Source organism: Stigmatopora nigra, unplaced genomic scaffold (genome assembly GCF_051989575.1).
Source record: "Stigmatopora nigra isolate UIUO_SnigA unplaced genomic scaffold, RoL_Snig_1.1 HiC_scaffold_64, whole genome shotgun sequence".
NCBI lineage: Eukaryota > Metazoa > Chordata > Actinopteri > Syngnathiformes > Syngnathidae > Stigmatopora > Stigmatopora nigra.
The window spans coordinates 7501-12500 of NW_027551642.1; the positions used below are offsets into that span (position 1 = coordinate 7501).

Here is a 5000-nt window from a genome sequence, read left to right on the forward strand (position 1 = left end):
TGAAAAAAAAATGAAAGGAGTACGGGTCGCTGATGGGGCACAGCGTTCACCGTTACTCGAAATGAACTCGAAAGCCACGGGGTGCTGAAGAGGGCACAGCGCAAACCCCGATTGGCGACCGCGTGGGGACGGCTCGCGCGTCCGTGTTCCCGGCGATAACGGTGAGGTTTCTGGTGCGTGCGACCGGCGATTGACCGGAGGCTAAGGTACTGCGGGTGGTGGACCCCACTCGTCCAAGGCCCCTCCGCGTCAGGGCTGACCATCGTCACTGTCACTGCATCCGCTCCGGGGCTCGTGCGTGCGAGTGGGCGTTCTCGGTCAAAGAGGTATAGTGAAAGTGTGAGGGGCGGCTGTTCGAGCCGTGTACCGAACAACGGAGAGGTTTCTGGCGCGTGCGATCGGCGATTGGCCGGAGGCTAAGGTACTGCGGGTGGTGGACCCCACTCGTCCAAGGCCCCTCCGCGTCAGGGCTGACCATCGTCGCTGTCACTGCAACCGGACGGTCACGGTCCGTGCGGTCGTCTCGCTCTCTTAAAGAGCAGTGCGACAAGACGGGCCAGGGTATAGTGCTTGCAAAGCCGGGATAACGGTGAGGACATAGTGCGTGCGACCGGTGATTGGCCGGAGGCTAAGGTACTGCGGGTGGTAGACCCCACTCGTCCAAGGCCCCTCCGCGTCAGGACTGACCATCGTACTTTATCTGCATCCGCCTCGGTCGCGTGGGTGCGGCTTGGCACGTATGACCACGTCACGCTAAAGACAACGGGGGCAGTGGAACTGAACGTGCGCAGCATAACGAAAGCCGGGATAACGGTGAGGACATAGTGCGTGCGACCGGTGATTGGCCGGAGGCTAAGGTACTGCGGGTGGTAGACCCCACTCGTCCAAGGCCCCTCCGCGTCAGGACTGACCATCGTCACTTTATCTGCATCCGCCTCGGCCTAGTATGTAATGTGGCGGTCGTCTCGCCCGTGTCTTCTGTCGGCAGGGTATAGTCGTGTGGAGGGATGGCTCGTGCGAGCTCGTGGACTGAACAACGGAGAGGTTTCTGGCGCGTGCGATCGGCGATTGACCGGAGGCTAAGGTACTGCGGGTGGTAGACCCCACTCGTCCAAGGCCCCTCCGCGTCAGGGCTGACCATCGTGCTGTCACTGCAACCGGACGGTCCCCCGCGAGCGCGTTTCGTCTCGCTCTGGCCAATTGGAGAGCCGTGACAACAAGAGCGATGCGTCTGACTCATTCGAGGTCACGGATAACGGTGAGGACACGGTGCGTGCGACCGGTGATTGGCCGGAGGCTAAGGTACTGCGGGTGGTAGACCCCACTCGTCCAAGGCCCCTCCGCGTCAGGACTGACCATCGTCACTGTCTCTGCATCCGCCCGGCTGAGTTTGTTCAGCGGTCGTCTCGTTCACGTTCCACACAACCGCGCGTCGGTTTGGGATAGCTGGGTCGGCGAGACGCCGAGAGAAGAGAGTGCGTTCGAAACTGGATAACGGTGAGGACTGGTGCGTGCGACCGGTGATTGGCCGGAGGCTAAGGTACTGCGGGTGGTAGACCCCACTCGTCCAAGGCCCCTCCGCGTCAGGACTGACCATCGTCACCTTATCTGCATCCGCCCGGTGGGGATCTGCACCGTCGACCCAAGCATGAAAACCCTCGTGTCGGTTCGGGCGAGAAAAAAGAGTTCAAGGGAAAAAGGCAACGATTTCACCATTCGAGTTCATGTGGAGGACAAAAAGAGGACAAAATGGAAACGAAATGACCATGAGTTCATCGATGGAAATGAGGACAATACTGACGAATATGGAGAGTTCTAAAATTTTGCCAAATGACACCGATGGTTGACGAGAATCCCTAAGCCACGGGGTGGGATACAAACCTGAACTAAAGACCTGCCATAGTCCGGTTTTTTTCCCAAAAAGGGCGCATGTGGACGGAGGGCACACATGGAAACCTAACCACCAGCCGAGCCATTGCCGGAGGAAATATAACGAGATGCCAAATACCATAGCCTTTGGGACAAAGCCGATTCTTGGAGGACAACAAAAATGAGACATGGTACTTGGTGAAGCACCGGACATATGGAGCCACAGGGGCCAGAAAAGAGCCGATAGTACAGGGCAAGATGTGATGTGACGGTAACGGACATGTGTTAATGATGGTGGACATGTGTTACGAGATGAAATGCTTGGAAATCACGTAAAGAACCGATGCGTGAATGAAAATGAAAACAGATCATGTTGGGACCAGGTTGGGAACCCCTCCACAGTCTGCGACAAAAAAGCTTCCCGTGTGGGATTATTCCGGTAATAAGAAGGGAGTCAGGTGCCCGGTACCTGTACGCCACTATGAAGGCCTCTGGTGGTTGTACGCTGGTTTAAAGACTCGATTTACCCCCGCCTTGACAAATCGAGCGCCACAAAAAGTTGCGCCGTAAAAGGGCCCTGACTTTCCTTGTTGGTTCGGGTTGGCATCGCCGGGGCTTGTGAGATAAGTGCCTATTCTAGGGGGATGGAGTACACAATCTCTACGACCTCTTTGGTGCCTCTGGGTGGTTCAGGCCCGTGGGAAAAGCCTCAGAGCCGCTTCCTTGAGGAGCCGCGGGTGACTCACGGGTTACGTCATCGCCTGGAGGTGTCGGGAGTTCTTTGTTTTGTTTTGCGAAAAACCCCCGTCACGAGAAACTGTGCTTCTTCTCGGTTTGTTACGGTTGCACGCAGGTGCCGCCGGCCGTTCCCACAGTTTTCTCGTCGTGTCACCGGGCTGCTTGCGGCTATCGGTAGATGCACTGTGCACGTCTCCCTGCCACGAAAGGAAGGAGTGAAGGAAGGTTGGCAAATAACCGAATCGATCGCGTGACAAGGTACAGGGCGATCGCACGTATTGACGTGAGGCATAACGAGAGGGGGTTGGGCCTAGGGCCGGCCCCGGAGGTATCCGTCCCTGTCGATTCTCTCTCTGGGTTGACGCGCAAGAGCACGGGCATGGCAGTCCGCGCGTGCGTCCCCGGGCTAGTCTCCGGCAGCGGCGTTCCGCCTCTTAGGGTAGTCGGGCGCCGAATCCCTCCCTCTCGCCCGGACCGGACTTTCGAAGGCTCATGTAGATGGCACTTATAGACGTGTCGGGGCCCGAGAAACAATGGTCCCGCACCGCCGAGGCCGGAATGGTTACAGTTTACTGTAACCGCTATAGTCAACGTAAAGGGGTGCACGTTGCCCGTCTCTGATGCGATGAAGGTTCGGGAAGATCGATTCGATGGACGGTGGTCGAGCCCGGATCCATTACGGCGACCACCACGGACAAGGTACCCGGTTCCGCTTTTGCTCGTCTGGCGCGTGCCAACAAAACGGGGGTATATGGGTTGCCACCCGGCCCGGTCTTGTGCTACGCTCGGAGTGTTCTGGGGTTCGGGAGCCGTGGGAAAAGCCTCAGAGCCGCTTCCTTGAGGAGCCGCGGGTGACTCACGGTGCTACGTCACCGCATTCCTCCGAGGACAGTAGTTACGCCGGATCACCGGTCCCATTACCTGGCCTTCGGCGACATCTCAACGCTCACCCCTTGGGCCCCACTTTACCCAAGTCGGGATGAACCTAGGATGGGGGGAGCTCTTGATCGACCCTAGGCCCCACCGCCTAACTCAGCCAAATCAGGGGTGGATAAACCGTGCCCGCCTTGGGAGCAATAGACCTTCCGATGCTTTGCCAACTCAGGTGTTGCGATCTTGAAAGGTGTCTCCGGGCATCACTGCTCTACATGGGTGGCCGGGCAGCGGGGGGCTGACCCGGGCGGCCGCCTGGAGATGTCGGGAGGCACCTGTAGACAACTCTCAGCGGTGGATCACTCGGCTCGTGCGTCGATGAAGAACGCAGCTAGCTGCGAGAATTAATGTGAATTGCAGGACACATTGATCATCGACACTTTGAACGCAACTCGCGGCCCCGGGTCCCTCCCGGGGCCACGTCTGTCTGAGCGTCGCCTGACATTCAATCGGGCCCGACCGCGGCGGTGAGGGGCGGCACCGTTCCGCGGCGTGGCCCGCGACTGGGGATGCAAGATCGGGGAAAGTGTTATGCCAGCACGCACCCCGACCCCCTAAGTAAAGCCAGATACGGGGCTCGTCCATGCCCGTACAGAGAAGTGGTCGAGAGAGCGAGATTTCGGGGAACATGCATATGTGAGCGAGGCATGTCGTTGAGATCCACAAAGACCTCACAGTCCGCGGTCACGAGGCGGTCATTTGGATAGTAACCACCGACCCGTGAGTGTCCCTCCGCAAAATGGACTGGATCCGAGGCAAAAACAACACGGACCGAAGGCGCCGGCGCGTGGTGCGCGGACACCCGCGTCGGCAGGGCGATAACCGAAAAAAATGAAATAAAAGGATCTCCTCCCCGAATCTCAATCGATCGAACCGCGGCTTTTATGGTTCCGACCTCAGATCAGACGGGGCTACCCGCTGAATTTAAGCATATTACTAAGCGGAGGAAAAGAAACTAACTAGGATTCCCCTAGTAGCGGCGAGCGAAGCGGGAAAAGCCCAGCGCTGAATCCGCTGCCCCTGGCAGGCAGTGGAAATGTGGCGTAAGAAAGGTACCACTCACTTTGCGCCCCGAAGGGCCTGAGTCCTTCTGATGGAGGCTCAATCCCGTGGACGGTGTGAGGCCGGTAGCGGTTCACGGGTCGCCCGAGATGGTACCTTTCCGGAGTCGGGTTGTTTGTGAATGCAGCCCAAAGCAGGTGGTAAACTCCATCTAAGGCTAAATACAGGCACGAGACCGATAGTCAACAAGTACCGTAAGGGAAAGTTGAAAAGAACTTTGAAGAGAGAGTTCAACAGGGCGTGAAACCGCTGAGAGGTAAACGGATGGGGACCACGCAGTCCGTGTGGGGGATTCAACCCGGCGGTGGCCAGGTGTACGACGTAGTCCGGCGGTCCTCGCGGTGGATCTTCCCGGCGGTTTTGGTTCGGAGCGTTCCCCCGGGTTCGTCCGCTCCTTC

The 5000-nt window shown here is 58.3% G+C and overlaps 2 non-coding genes across 2 annotated transcripts in view; both read left to right on the forward strand.

The window, feature by feature from the left end:
* The first annotated feature begins 3823 nt into the window (after nucleotides 1–3823).
* LOC144193084 (5.8S ribosomal RNA) lies at nucleotides 3824–3977 on the forward strand. Its single transcript, XR_013325595.1, has one exon. It is a non-coding gene; the product is annotated as a 5.8S ribosomal RNA (ribosomal RNA).
* A 454-nt stretch (nucleotides 3978–4431) lies between these two features.
* The window catches only part of LOC144193085 (28S ribosomal RNA), a 4794-nt gene continuing 4225 nt past the window's right edge, over nucleotides 4432–5000 (forward strand). The window contains exon 1 of the ribosomal RNA XR_013325596.1: nucleotides 4432–5000. This exon is cut by the window's right edge and continues 4225 nt beyond it. This is a non-coding gene — a ribosomal RNA (28S ribosomal RNA).